Here is a 16,306-nt window from a genome sequence, read left to right on the forward strand (position 1 = left end):
AAGGCCCAAATTCAGGAGCAAAACACGAAGATCAGAGCGCTAATGAACAAAATAGATGCGCCAGCTAGCGGTAGCTCGGCAACCGGAGTAACCAAGGCGAGTGCAGCGTCGGCGGACGCCACAGAAAAGCAACGAAAGGCGCCGCGAAGGGACCCCCCTCCGCCAGCCTAGCGCGGGGTGGGGCGGCGAAGCCCACGCAAGAGGCACCGGGAACGCAAAAAGCGATGGGCGCCGAAAACCCCGTCGACCGCGAGACGGCAGCACCGGCACCGCAGATATCAAGACAACCAACACCACTGCAAGAGGACGACAAGCTGGCAGCGATACTTGAGGCCATCAATCATATAAATGTCAGGCTCGAGGGCATCGAAGCAAGACTAGGGAACGTAGAGGCAAAGGTCGAGACGCTATCAGTCAAGCATGAGAGACTGGCGGCGAAGGTCGCCAACCTAACAGTACGAAACCGTTTCGCGGCCATGAGGAAAAAGCGAATGGATAAAATCAAGGAATCGATCGCGTACAGGCGCGGTCGCATCGAAACATCTGGAGATGATGAAAAAGACAGGTAACAAGAAAACTGATCGTGGGGGGGGGGGGGGGGGGGAGGAACCACGATCATTTATCACTGGAACTGTAGAAACATACGCAACAAGGACTGTGCATTGTTACTTCATATAGAGAGTCTGGACCAGAAGCCGGACGTGGTGGCGCTGCAAGAAACTCACGGCAAACCGCGCCCGCCGGGATACGTGACGTACACGGACCCGACGGAGCGCGGCACGGCGATTCTGGTGCGGAACAACGTCACCGCAACGCAGCACGTCACCGCGCAACACGGCTGCGAGCACACGCTGGTCGAGTTTCATTCAAGAACGATCGGTAATGCAGGGAACCTGTTTGTAATGAGCGCCTATTGCAGGCCGTCACAGAGGCATTGCGATTTCGACAAGACCGTGAGGGAGGCGAAGAGGTTGGCGGGGAGCAGGCCGCTCCTGATCCTCGGCGACTTCAACGCCCCTCACCCAACGGGCGGCTACAGACGTCAATCGAAGAGAGGAAAAAGCCTAGCCATGGCCATGGAGGACAACGACTTGACCCTCCTGAATGAACCGGGCGTCGTCACCCGCAAGGGGAACAGCGCTAGCCGAGACACCACGCCGGACCGTGGCTCGCAGGGACGGCGACGGTAACCTGGCAGTGCGAAGACGTGGACTTGGGCTCCGACCACAACATCATAAGCCTAACGATCAGCGGACCAAGGTATCGGGCAACCCTGGGTAAAGCCAGAGTGACCGACTGGAACCGAATGCGCAAGCAGACGGACCTAGAGAACGAAGAGTCGTCCGAGGAATTGGAAGACTACAGCAACCAAACGTACGCAGAATGGACGCGGGTGCAGAAGAGCGCGCTTGACAAGTTCACCCAAGAGGTCGTGACGACAGCGCAAACCCCTTTCGTGGACGCCCGACTCGCACACATGTGGGCAGCGCGCCACTCCCTAACCCGGAGGTGGAAGCGCCAACGTCACAATAAGAAGCTTGTGAAACGAATCGCGGTCCTGAACAAGGAGGTCGCGGAGTACGCAAGCAAGCACTGCCGCTAAAACTGGCTGAGCATGCGCGATGGACTGCAGGGCAAGCTGTCGACGCGCAAGACCTGGTGCCTGCTGCGGCACCTGATCGACCCGCTGAGCAGCAAGACTGCGAGCAACCGTAACCTGACCAAGGTCCTCAACGCTTACGACGGAGACGGACAGCGACTGCTGAAAGACCTGGAGAAGACTTACCTCAAGACGGAAAAGGGTCAATACCCGATACCCGAAGAGAACGACGGTCCCGAGAACCCAATTCTGGAAGAGCCATTCACGATCTCGGAGCTCCTCTCAACCATAGACGATAGCAATAAGAAGAGCGCGCCGGGAACGGACGGTATTACGTACAGGCTGCTCGGGAACATGAGCAACACGGCGGTGCACGGGCTTCTGGGCCACATCAACAAGGCCTGGGAGAGCTCGCGATTGCCTGCCGAATGGAAAGAGGCCGAGGTACGTTTCATACCGAAGCCCGCAAAGCCACTGACGATAGAGAGTATGCGCCCGATCTCGCTCACGTCCAAGACGGCATACGCGCGCTACTGAAGGGGGAGAGTCTCTCCCGCGGCACTAGCCATTCTGAACAAACGAAGACCACCGGGACGAGCGATCAAGCTCGAGTGGTCCCGGCTCACTCGCAGGTGGAAGGCAACCTCCTGGCCGACCACCACGCCCGAAAAATATCAAACCGCGCCGAGGACGAGCTACCGCACCCCGCCACGTGCTACAAAGACATTGTCCAAATGTACGGAAACGAGCGATGTAGGCTGCCCGGTCCTTATCCGCAGCTGGACAGACGACAGCAGACGATCGTTCGTCGCATGCAAGCGGGGTCGCTAGCGCATCCTGTGCTCCTGAACAGGATGTACCCGGCCCAGCATGACAGCTCGTGCCCGTTCTGCAAGAAGAAGAGAGGCACTCTCGTGCACATCAAAGGGGAGTGCACACGAAACTCAAGACCCCCCACCTCAAGAACCCCCTGGAGCGATGGGAGACCATGCTGTCCAGCCCCGACCTCGCCCTCAGTACGGACTGGTGGCCAGGGGCCAGGAGCTGCTGAACACATATGGGTCCCGTGACTAGGGAACCACCCCATCTGGTGCCTGCGCGCACACACCTTCTTTAAAGGGCTCAGTAAAAGTTCATTCTCTCTCTCTCTCTCTCTCCCTCTCTCTCTCTCTGGAGCAGGTTTCTCCGCCTGCTAAAACCGGTTCCAATTATAGAAAAGTTCATTAAAGAATTAAAAAAACACTTTGGGCATTTAAATTTTGGTGTAAGACAGCTTATATTGCCCGTTGAAAAAATTCGTCCCAGCAGTTCATTGGTGTTTAGAGGTGAAGCCGACTTTAAGAAGAATGGTGTAACCTTGGCTTTTGTAAACTGGCTTTTTCACGTATACTCGGTGACAACTTAAGAACGGCACCGGAAGTTGCCGCTGTGCCTTATCACCGTAGCCGGATGTTTCTCCGCGCGGCGCAAGTAGGGCGTTACTGGGAATATTTTGAACATGGCGTGAGCCGTTCCCGTAATTTTTTGGACTTAATATGCTTATAAACGACTCCAGTGACGACAAACAAACTGCGTGAGACAAGGCAGACGATATCACACATTCATAGCAAACCCCTTTCAAAACGCGCGCGTACTGACGTCACTGGTCCGGCGCTTTGGTGGAGTGATACACTACATGAGGTGATGCCGTTCTTGAGTTGTAACCGAGTATAGTAAGTTTCACAGTGCCGCATGTCCATCTACCGAGGGAATATAATCACAGAAAACGGCTCTAACTCTTGTGTTATCAAAAGTATCCCTAAACACATTATACGACAATCAGGCGCTTAAACGACCCTACTATTACGCTGAGTTTCATTTAGTTGTCATAGTTATTTATTTCACGGTGAAGTTGTAAACGTTACGGAATGACTGTCTTCTGTGAATACATGGCTAGCTACGGAGGGACTATGGTTACAGAAAACGGCCGTAACGGTACTTACAGAAAAGCTGTAACGAAACTATCCGGAAACAAATGATATGACAATGAGCCGCTAAGACAGATCTAACGTTCCGCACCACAGCTTCGTTGCTCATCCTTTTTCACGGAGTGGAAGGGCACTGAATTTCCGCTCTACGCATTCCTCCCCGGGGAATGTGCTATGAATTCCTCGTTATACGCCTTAGATGGTGCCAAATAAATCCAGTGTCACTATAAATGCAGGGAGGGAGACACGTAGCAGGGCGCGTGACACGACTTCAAAAGCGTATTTTAGTTTCCGCTTTGCGAATGCCGCCGGGTACGAGCACATATTCGTCGACGTCCCTCCGACCCCCTTTTTTTTTGGCGACACAAACACCGGAACTTTCCCGGCGGAGGCGAAATTGATATCAAATCAAATCACTTGGGCGCAGAACACTGCAGTGCCGGGCCCAGCAGCAGAGCAGGCACGTTTGCCGCTCGCGGGGCGCTGTGCAGCCCAACTTCGCGTCGACGAGCTTTGAATGCCAATGTGTCTCGGCGCACGCAGAGCCTATTTCTTCTTACATATACTACTTTTAGTCATTCTTTATAAATATTTTCATTGTTTCTTAACACAATAAATAAAAAATCTAACTATGATTCTGCATGTGTATTGGTTTGACATTACAGCTCTTTTATGCGCAGAAAGCGGGTGTTCATCAGGTGCTGCTGATAAGCGTTTGTGGTGTACGCAGTTCCCTCTACACCTTCGTATGAAATTTTTAACCTGTATCGTTCTTTGTCTAAGTAACATCTGGTTCGAATGATTTTACTACGCGATTGTTGTACGAATTTACATGTACAGAAGACACTATAATAGCGCATAAAAGGACGACGTTGGCGAGCATCGAGATTTTGAGTCAGGTGTTTTAACCGTTATGTCTCGGGGAGATTTTTTTCTGGTCATGGCATTTATTACACTCAGAAGCAATCTAGGTAATAACACAACAACACCGTCCTTATTCCGTCTAATAGCAGTCAGCTTCTCTTGATCTGTCTTTTGTGCACTGCTGGTTGTTGTTTTTTGTTTTGTTTTTTCACTAGCGGTGTAGCGTAGCTGCACATAGCTCCACGGCTGAAACGTCTCACTCCTTGTTTTAAAGGAGCTCCCAGAACTATTAACTGACAAATCCTTCCAAACGCTTCTTTCACTTGGAAGAGAACAAGAGAGCGGTGCAACGAAGCTCGGAGATGTAAAAGGTGAATACTGAGCTTTGAGGCCAGAGACTTGACGGCAACGTGCGCTCTAGGCATAGGCTCTAACGCGCACGCGCGAGCAGATGGTCCCACACGTGCGCCCGGACCCGACGTTAATTTTGCGCTCAGCGGCAGCGGAGGCTCGCGCGTGGCGGGTGTCCGGACTCGGAGATGAGCCCGAGTACCTGAATCGAAGCAGCCGCCGAGGCTGCCGCACAAAGGCATCCCATTTCGCCGGCTCCACAACCCGCGTAAGTGGGGAATGCTCTAATTAACCGTGGCAGCGTCTCGATAATCGTTGCTTCCACTCTGCTCGATCCGTTCGGCTCTGCGAAATTCGCTGAGAAGCAGCCGCTTTGCGTGAAAATACCAAAGAAGGAAGTGGGCGGTGTAGATAACTGTGGTGCGAGGGGTGCGGGTACGAGAGCCCACAGCGTCAGAGATTTGAACCGCCCTTCATGGCGGAGTTCCCGTTCGCAATTTCGGGCGGCGCCGCGTACCGTGCGGCTGGGTTTTCCAATTACCCCTTCTCTTGGAGGAGGCTATCCATGGCGTGGAACAAGTGCATGACTAGCCGAGTCCTCAGAGGAGGAGCAAAACACAGTTAAACGCGCGTGTCCATCGATCGCGCGCATGCAAGGCGACTTCGACAAATTTTTGTTTGTCCTCCGCCCTCTCTTTTCCCGCGTTCAGTCGCGCTACTGCGTTCCACAATCAGGTTGATCCGGTCCGATCGTGCTTTTGTTGTATCTCGAAAGGGCTCAGAGAAAGGGAGGGCAGATGACGGGGGTCCTAGAAACACAATAGCGTATTCGCGCGGCAGCGGACCTCTGTGGCAAGGCTTGAAAGAATAAACTGAGTTGAGGCACAGCCATCTGTAAACTCTTCGGACGAGGACAATTGAAGGGGATAAACCACACGGGATCGTCTCCCCATCCATAATGTCATTCTATTCAGGATATGCTGGCCGCAAAAAAAAATTACCTTGTATAGTTGTACGGCCTGCTATTGTTAGCGTAAGTGAAGCGGGGTAAAGCGTTCCTTCAAAATGAAGTGCGCGAACGACACTTTATTTGCACAAATCAGAAAACGGACAGGAGCTTAATGTGGACATCGTCGACCTACCTCTGTCTGGGTGGGTGAAGGTTGGAGAAAAAGCAAATACACCAACCTAGGGCTTTTATTAAAAGCGCTACCAACATTTCGGAGCCTACTCAGTCACCCCTCATGAAGGAGCCTGATAGGCTCCGAAACATTGCGACCTCTTTTAATAAAAAGCCCTTGGTTGGTGTATTTGCCTTTTTTAAGCGTGCACGAACTGTGATCTCATCAGACACTTTGCGCGTTAAAAGTGAATCGATTGCACTTAACAAGAACCAGATTGTCAGTGTTACCGTCATGCCGTCTTAATCCTTCCGGTGCAGCATAGCGTCCAAGCTTGTCCCCTCCTGCCCCACAGTTTACAAACCGAGCCCACAGCATCCCCTTAAAATAACGCTTCAGAATTCTTTCCCGTTGGCTTGCCAAGCCCAGCGTAGCCCGCCTTCGGCGACCTCAATTGCAATAGCCATGAATACGATTGGTTATTGTTTATGACGAACATGCTCGGGAGAGCGTCGCCCACACTGGAGCACTCTGACCCGAGCGGTGCAAACGAGCGCGCTCACTTTTAAATGCAGAGCATTTCTTTAACTCACGATGTCACCCGGCGCTGTCGGCGTTGGCGTGCCTCGGCGTCCGGAACAGCCGTTTCAGGTGCGCCCTCTCCCCCACTCCTCCTCTCCCGCATCACGCTACCCTCCTCGCTCTCAACAACAGGTCCGCACCCCTCCCCCTACACTATATAAAAAAATAATAGTTACCGGCGCCTGGTTTCTATCCCACGACCTTGCGGGCGGAACGCAAGGTACATGGTGCTCTACCCACTGCGCCACAAAGCCGACACACAATGGAAGGCTACTAACGCGCCTTATATCCTTGACTCATTCAAACTACGTCAAGAAGCTGCTGATACAACGCATTCACTACCTGTGGGCGGAACGCGAGGTACATGGTGCTCTTCCCACTGCGCCAAAAAACCGACACAGGCTACGAACGCGCCTTATGTCCTTGACTCATTCAAACTACGTCAAGAAGCTGCTGATACAACGCATTCACTACCACCAACTCCCCAAACACTAAACGTTAACGCAATACACCCACCCCCTATGCGACGCATTTACTCGAGTCCCCCTCGCGGGGAGATGGGCCCTTTTCTTGGTGCAGCTCCTGAATGATGCGCAGTTCCTGATAAAAGCCGTGACTCTGAAGCTTTTTTGGGTGAAAGAATGTCCGAGGACAGAACTCCTAAGCCACCGAAACCTTCTGAGCGAAAGAGTACGAAGCTAAGAAAGAGGAGGACTCGGCTCCGTTGCTAGGCAACGCCCAGGCGTGGTGCGAATGCGAAGAGCGGCTCGCCTGGGACCAACAGAGACGTGCCCTTCTCTTCCTCGTTAGTTTTTTCCTCTTCCGCTCCGTTCGGGTGACTTCACTCGCTGCTGTCGGATGCCTGGGCGTGCGTCCGATCACTCTTGCACTAAATCCGTCATCTATTTGTACATCTCTTGCGCGCTTGTTTTCCCTTGTTTTTTAAATGATCTACAGTTATCCTAATGTAACGATGGAATGTCTTAATGTCGCCAATTGCGCGTTTTTTTTTTTTTTTGCGAAGATTCAATGTATTACAATGTTCGCGTTGGGGTAATCGTTAAGGAATGCGTACGCATTCTCGTCACCATAACCCACAGAAGAAGGTAAGGCTAGATATACCCTTGCCATTTCCACAGCCGTCAATCACCCGCCGAAGGCAACGCTATAGCCCTGCCACTACCACGCCCATTACTTGCCACCCAAGGAAAGGCTATAGCCCTACGAACATCATGGCCATAACTCGCGGCCGAAGGTAAGGCTATACCCTAGCACTTTTCACAGCCATAACTCGCCGCCCAAGGCAGGACTACATCCGCGATTATAAGGATTATAATGGACAGCGATAACCAGCCGCCGAAAGTAAGGCAACCCTTGAAATTTTCATCGCCGTAACTCGTCTCCGAAGATAAGGCTAAGGCACTGCCAAACTTTTGGCCATCAGCAGGACTATAGCCTTAATACTATCATAGCCCCAAAATTTCTACCATCACCTGTACTATGGCGTTAGTGATTTCCCGGCCCCAGAATTGCCCCCATCATCTAAAGTAATTTCAAATAAATAGTTAGTAATTTCAGTGCCCCAAAATTTCTGCTTCATGAAAGCCTTAGTACTTTCATTGCTCAAAAAATTCCAGCATCAGCGGGACTACCACTCGAGTACTTTCACAATACTCAAAATTGCAGCCGCCAGCTGAGGGATGAACCCAGCTGCCGCGAGGGATGAACTCCGGGTCGTACTAGAGCGACTCGGTGCACCAAGCCACACGCTGGAAGACTTTCTGTTCCCCACGCGACCGGGTGCCATCCGACGGGAGGTCTTCAAGCAGCTATTCAACTTCTTGTCGTGACCGGTCTAACGCAGCGTCTGTATACATATATCCGTCGGGCCACGGAAGAGACAAATGCCACGTAGACTCTCCCCCATTCTCCTCCCTCTCTCCCCTCTTTCTCTGTCTTACTATCCTTTCAAACCCCCCTTCCCCCGGACTGGGTGGTATGAGGGTGAACTCCCAATTGAGTTCAATAACGTCCCCAGTCCTTTTTTCTTCCTCCCCAATTCTTAACTTTATTTTTATTTCACACCAGTGCTTTCTTTGTGCATTAGGTTGTCATTATGGTATTATTTGTCGCGGTGCTTCCTTATTTGATTCTTTCTTAATGCTTTATATATTTTGTTATCATTGTGGTTTATATGCTGTTTTTTAATGTTCAATGTATGTACAAAAATTTGGTTTGCTTTTCATGTGCACGTTTTTATTTTGCTTGTCTTTTAAACCCACTCCCTTCTATATTGCTGTATACCCTGGGGGCACAATAAATAAAATAAATAAACTCAATCTTTCCCCCTATCGCACGCTAGGTTGAAGGCTACGAGGCCTCCTCCTGCTATGGCCTTAGTATTCTCACGGCCTCAAAATTTCGGCCGCCAGCCGAACTACTTTCACAGCCCCAAAATTTCAGCCATCAGCCGCACCACTCAATTAGTATTTTCACTGCCCCAAAATTTCGGCCATCAGCCGCACCACTCAATTAGTATTTTCACAGCCCCAAAATTTCAGCCATCAGCCGCACCACTCAATTAGTATTTTCACTGCCCCAAAATTTCGGCCGCCAGCCGAACTACTTTCACAGCCCCAAAATCCAAAATTTCAGCCATCAGCCGCACCACTCAATTAGTATTTTCACTGCCCCAAAATTTCGGCCGCCAGCCGAACTACTTTCACAGCCCCAAAATCCAAAATTTCAGCCATCAGCCGCACCACTCAATTAGTATTTTCACTGCCCCAAAATTTCGGCCGCCAGCCGAACTACTTTCACAGCCCCAAAATTTCAGCCATCAGCCGCACCACTCAATTAGTATTTTCACTGCCCCAAAATTTCGGCCGCCAGCCGAACTACTTTCACAGCCCCAAAATTTCAGCCATCAGCCGCACCACTCAATTAGTATTTTCACTGCCCCAAAATTTCGGCCGCCAGCTGGACTATAGCCTTGGTACTTCCACTGCCCCAAAATTTATTCCGTCAGCTAAACTGTAGCCTTAGTACTGTCACTGCCCCGAAATATATCGGCCATCAGCCAGACTATATAGCCTTAGTACTTTCACTGCCCCAAATTTCAGCCATCAGCCAGACTATGCCGTTATAATTTTCACTAGCCCAAAATTTCGGCCGTCAGCTCGACTTTAGCCTTATTATTTTCGATGCATTAAAATTTCGGCCGCCAGCGGGGCTATATAGCCTTAGTATTTTAACTGCTCCAAACCTTCGGCCGTTAACTTCACTATAGTACTTTCACTGTCCAAAATTTAAGCTTTCAGCCAGACTATACCATTATCATTTTCACTGACACAAAATTTCGGCCATCAGCTGCACCTAAACCTTAGTATTTTCACTGCCCCAACGTTCGTCCAAAAGCTGGACTATAGCTTGCGTACTTTCACTGCCCCTAAATTTCGGCCGTCAGTTCGAGTATAGCCTCTTTATTTTCACCGCCTCAAAATTTGCGCCGTCACCGGGCTTTTATAGCGAAGCTGTTAGCCTCCGGGTGGTCGAAAAATTTCGTGTCGTAAACAAAATATTCAGCCAGGATCCAGCAGTTCTCGCCCAAGACGCCTAGCGCATGCGCCAGGCTAGGCAGGACTCCGCATTTACCGTCAGAGAAATCTTTCTTTGCAACCAAGCGTACGGCATAGAGTTCAGTATTCGTATAAAAACCCCACAAAAGAAGCATCGAAACCGCACGATAGATGATAAGGCGCCAGTGAACAATGGGACCTCGCTATGTGTACCTATTAATGATTAGGTTTGCAGCTGCTCGCGAAAAGGGTCGTTGACGTCATTCGAAGGCGAGCGCATGCGTCACGCTCTGCCGCCAGAGGAGCCGAACGCAAGTGACGAGCCCGCCGAGACGACGAGGAACCCTTCATACTCTCCCCCATCAGCATATGTGTAGTGGTTCATAAAAGCTTCGCTGAACATCCACTTTCGAAAAGCGGGATGACGTCTTTTTTTTTTTTTTTTACTGCCTCAAAATTTCGGTCGCCGACTGGCCTGTAGCCTTAGTATTATCGCTGCCCCAAAATTTCGGCTGTCAACAGTACTATGGCCTTAGCATTCTCCCGACCTCAAAATTTCAGCCGTCAGCTCGACAGCTCGACTTCGAAGAGAAACAGAGGCTCTTAAACTGCTCATAGTTTAGCTTCCGCAAAGGACTTAGTACGGGGTTCGCATTGCTAAAACCTGGTTCTCTGGCTGTTTATTGATTGTTCTAAGGCTTTTGATCACATAAATCACCAAGTTCTAAATAAAAAGCTTGACCGTTATGGTATTCGGGGGAATGCTGCGCACCTAATTACGCCTTATTTGGAACACCACAAACAAATAGTTCATATCGACGACTGTTTTTCCAATCTACTGCCTTTATCTCTCTTGTGGTACACCTACCACAAGGGTGCATCTTGGGTCCATTTCTTTTTAATATCTATATTAATGACGTGGTCAGCATTAGCCCTAGCGCTGCATTTATTATTTATGCTGATGACACCAGCATATTTTTACGAGAAAATTACAAGGAAATTAGTTGGCAAAGAAATTTCGTATTAGAAAATGTAAATAGCTGGACTGGGAGAAACCATCTGGAAACAAACAAGAACAAAACCAAATCTGTAATATTCAGAAGTAAAAAAAAAGAAGGTAACATTAACGCAACAAATATTGCTGAATTCGACCCTGGTTGGTATTGTACCCAACATCAAAACGCTAGGAGTGGCCTTCCAGGAAAACCGATCTTGGAATAAGCACATCGACACAATATCAAGTAAGTTATCACAAATAGTGGAGCTAATCTACAGGAATAGCCTGATCCTTCTGAGACATATAATGATATTAATTTACAACTCTTTATATTCCTCAACAATAAACTATTGCCATCTAGTTTGGGCATCCAGTAGTCAAGAAAACATACAGAAAATGTATTCTCTACAAGAAAGCTTTCTACGCGCTGTAGAGAACGTGCCTTCACATTAGAGAGTTTTAGCTGACCGTTTGCGACGGTCCGCTACGGTAGCGGCGGCCCGCACGCCTGCGCAGTGGCGCTCGCGCTTGCTATCGGAGCGAAGCGGACCGTGAAAAACCGTCAGCTAAAACTCCCTATTATCACACGTACTCGTTATTTGAAAAATACAATGTAATGCCTTTCGAGAAGATATACAACTTTAGATTAATGAAAGCCAATAAACAAGAAATAAAAAGGAAACGCATTTTTTACTGAACTTGCCAACCGGAAAAGAAATTATCAGCCTTATAAAACGCGACACTGCGAAATTTGGAGCGTAAAAACTTGTAGAACGACATTTGGGCGACATATGCTGGGAAACAGGCTTCCGAGGCAACTAAATGCTTTACAAAAAAAAACTCCCAAGCATTTCCCCGAGGGTGAACATGGTTAAGTGCGAATGCACGGGGTGATGCTATGAGGGGGAGTAAAGTTAAAATCCGTTGGCATTCGCCCGTGAGCGCGCGCGAGCCGACCCACGGAGGTCTGGCAGTTATGTACGCCGCGCCGAGCGCGCCGAGCCAGGTGGCTGAGAGAGGAGGCAAGCGCAAGGGGAGAGGGACAGCGGCGCACGGCAGCTGCAGCCGAGCGAGGGGGAGAGGAGAGAGTGTGACGTCACGGTGGAGAGAGAGGCGCGCGGCAGCTGCTGGGGAGAGGAGGCGCGCTGTGACGTCATACCATGACGTCACGGCGCGAGGAGCGGTGCGGGGAGCGGCGCACACCCGCGCAGCCACGGCGAGGAGGCGGAGCGAGCGCGGTCACGTGGTGAAGTGACGTCACCGCACCGTTGCTACCGACGCTCCTCTCCGCTCCACGCCGTTGCTAGGGAGAGGAGGACTGCGGACGCCGCCGCCGCCGCCGCCGGCGGTGGAAGGTTTGGGGTCGCTTATAAAGTGCATTCGCACTTAAAACTCAACTTTCAGCTGGAAAGCAACACCTTCAACACAATACGTACAGGGGGGATTAAAAGGAATGCGAACAACGGAGCGCACAGCCTCCGACGCATGCCGCACCGTCTGGTTGCACTGTCAGTAAACTGCACGCATGCGTAGTTGTTTCGGAGCGTTTGAGAGTGTGGCCTACATTTATGGGGAATGCTTGATCAAGTAGCGACGCTGGTCATTTATTTTTGGGCGCCTTTTCGCGCTGTGTCGCCATTGAGCAGGATGATCGTTGAAGGGCATCTGCTATCTGAAATCAGCTTGCTGCGGGCTTGGCAAGCGAATGTGGTAGATAACAGGATGCCCAGTGGCGGCAGAGCATAAAAAGACGCCTCAAAACAAATGACCAGCGTCCTTCTTGAACAAGCGTTTCCCCTAACAGTAGGCCACTGTCTCAAACGCTCCGAAAGAACTACGCATGCAAGCGCGTTTACTGACAGTGCAGCCAGACGGTGCGGCATGCTTCGGAGGCTGTGTGCTCCGTTGTTCGTACTTCTTTTAATCCCCCCTGTACCGTTATTGCAAATAACCGCATTGACACAATATAATAGCTCGTGCATGCCTGTGAGTATCACCTATAGGGAATATTTCGATGTACGCAAGGCATGGCGATTTATAACCAGATCATATTTTCTTTCGGTCGTGTATTTAATGATTTATTTGTTGAATTCTATATGTATTTTGTAATCTGTATGTTGATTGGTTGTAGAATTTAACGCGCCGACGCAACGCAGACGATGAGGCGCGCCGTAGTGGAGGGCTCCGGATTAATTTTGACCACCTGGGACTCTTCAAGGTCCACGGGAAACCGCTCAACCTTGGCCACTGTAGCTTACGCTACAACAACAAAACCGACAAACGTTGGCTCAACATATCTACAGGCGTGCGCGGTAACGTCGTCCGCGGGAAACTTTCCTCGCTCTCTTGCTCTCGGTACCCAACCCCTGCATGGGTTGGGTACAGTGCTGCCTGCTCCGGAAGTTAAGGGGCTACACTAGAAATGTTCAACCAACGTAGGAAGGCTCTTAAAGGCATAGGCAGCACTCCCTCACCAGAGAAGGATCTGGCCACCCTGGTGTAGCAGTCCGCCGCCACCTCCCATGACTAATCAACACAACTCTCGGACCTCAGTCCCCCCCCCCCCCCCCCCCCCCCGCAGCTGTAGAGGACCTGTCCACGGCGGCGGTCAGAACAGCGATACAGCAGAGGATGCTAAGAATCTCTGGGCCAGGACAGGCCACCTTTGGAACTTGACCCTGGCAACGTACAATGCACGCACCTTGTCTAGTGAGGGAAGCTTAGCTGTACTACTAGAGGAGCTATACGACATACATTGGGATATTATAGGGTTGAGCGAAGTTAGAAGGGCAAGAGAAAGCTACATGGAGCTCACTAGCGGGCATATTATGTGCTACAGTGGACCCGAAAAGAAGAAAGAACATAGGGTGGGATTTTTAATCCACAGAGAAACATCGGGAAACGTGGGGGAGTTTTCAGCATTAGCTAGAGAGTCGCGCGGCTGCTGTGATCAAGCTAAACAAACGATACAGGTTAAGATAGTACAGGCCTATGCACTAATAATCAGCTATGATGACAAAGCCGTAGATATCATCTACGGGGACGCCGAATCAGCAATGAAGAAGGTAACATCGCAGTTCGCGATTGTGATGGGAGACTTTAACGCAAAGGTCGGTAAGAAACAAATGGGAGAAAGGTCAGCGGGAAACTTTGGAATAGACAATCGGAACAGTCGAGGAAATTCACTGGTAAGACTTGCAGAGAGAAATAACCTGAGATTGATGAAGAAATTATTCTAAAAACGAAACAATAGGAAATCGACATAGAAAAGTCGCGATGGTAAAACAAAAAACGAAATTGGCTTCATTTTAAGTGACAACATCGTGCAAGACGTAGACGTGCTAAGTAAGATTCGGAGCAGCGACCATGGGATTGTTAGATTCAAGCTAAGGCTTAATCTCGAAAGAGAAAAAAGGAAACTCGTGAAAACTAAGAAAACCGCATCTAGTCAATCAGAGCAGTGCACCCCGTCCACAACAGGGAACGCCGTGAAGCAAGAGCGAAGTCCAAACAACACCCACCGTGGTTTCCCGTGGTATACACAGATGCCGCCCCATATCGAGAGAGGAACGCATCGGCACTAGCGGTGGTCGACTCCAAGGGGAGCCCCATCGCTACAGCATCTGTAAGCTGCACGTCCTGCACAGAGACTGAAAAAAATGGCAATTGGTCCAGCCATAGCCCACAGCCGGTCTCTACATGGGAACATCGGGTGTAGGAAAAAATGGTCCCGGAAGAAATGGTCCCGGAAAAAATGGTCCCAAATCCAAGGTAGGAAAAAATGGTCCCGGAAAAATTGGTCCCGAAGCCAAGGCACGAAAAAGGCTTGTTCGAGTAAAGCCGGTTAATCGAACCAAGAACGTTTGTCTTGATAAAAGGAACGAGATATTAAAGAAAAATATAGAAATGTTCAGTTTCTAAAAATACCCGAAAAAAATTGAAGACGGCACCAATCTAAAAATGCAAGCGCTGCGCTAGATTGTTGTCTATAACCCATGTTAAGCGAAAATAAAAATATAATGACTGTTTCAAACAAGCTAGCACACGATAATTCGCTCGCCGAAATGTTTGCGCACGGAGGTGCCCGTGCAGCGAAACGATATCCATACACCGATATGTACGTATACCGAAATATCCGTACACCGAAATGTCTGCACCGAAACGTCCTGCACCGATATGCCTTGCACCGAAATGTCCTAGACCTGGGACGACTCTGTGTGCTTCTTTGATGGAGCTCCCACGGCTTTTTGTGCAATTTTCGCCGATACTGACGTAACCTCGCAGCGTAGAGCTTCTATGACCTTCCAGACACTGAGATGGCTGTGTTTGACTAAGCTACTAAACCGACGGTTCCAGGCCTCGCAGTTGCTTGTGCGGTTTTAATCCAATGACTTGCATTAAAATGTTTAATCGATGTTCAGCCCTATGATCCATCCATCCATCCATCCATCCATCCATCCATCCATCCATCCATCCATCCATCCATCCATCCATCCATCCATCCATCAAAGCGTCCGTCCGTCCGCCTGTCTATCTACCCAATTTTCTTTGTTAGATTTTAGCCTCCAAAGGCGTTAATTTCGGCCCCTTATAGGAATATTAAAGCATTCCAATTTTCTCAAACCTTTAGCTAAAACGCAAAGGGACAAAATCAAACCGCAACAAAGTTCAGATCGGACTAACTTGAAGGCAAACACGTTGACTGGGCACCATTTTTTCCTAGATGGTCACTGGGACCATTTTTTCCGGGACCATTTTTTCCGGGACCATTTTCTCCGGGACCATTTTTTCCGGGACCATTTTTTCCGTTTCCGGGGAACATCATAACCGATTCCAAATCGGCCGTACTAAACTTTTTAAACGGCAGGGTCTTATCTAGAACCTTGGCAACGCTGTCGAAAGGGCCTACACCTCATAGCGGGACCTTCCGCATCATCTGGTCACCGGCAAACTCCGCATGGCCTAATGGGAAATGAGAGAGCTCTGCTAGAGATATTGTTAGCCGAGAGCCTCATATGACCCCTGAAGATAGTCCGCAAACCTTTTGGTTATAAGGAAAGCCCCCATACTTTCGGCGATGTCCTCGAACAATTCCGCCACGATTGTGCCTGTTTCCCACTACCGCATACATCGCTCAGCCGCAGGCATGCAGTCCGTCTCAGGCAGCTTCAAATACTATCATTCCCCACTCCACATCTCATGTACATCATATATCCTGCGGAATATAAAGACGCTTGCCCCTTCTG

The sequence above is a fragment of the Haemaphysalis longicornis genome, unplaced genomic scaffold, assembly GCF_048455015.1.
Source record: "Haemaphysalis longicornis isolate Haplotype H1 unplaced genomic scaffold, Haemaphysalis longicornis Haplotype H1 scaffold_10, whole genome shotgun sequence".
In the NCBI taxonomy this organism is placed as follows: Eukaryota; Metazoa; Arthropoda; class Arachnida; order Ixodida; family Ixodidae; genus Haemaphysalis; species Haemaphysalis longicornis.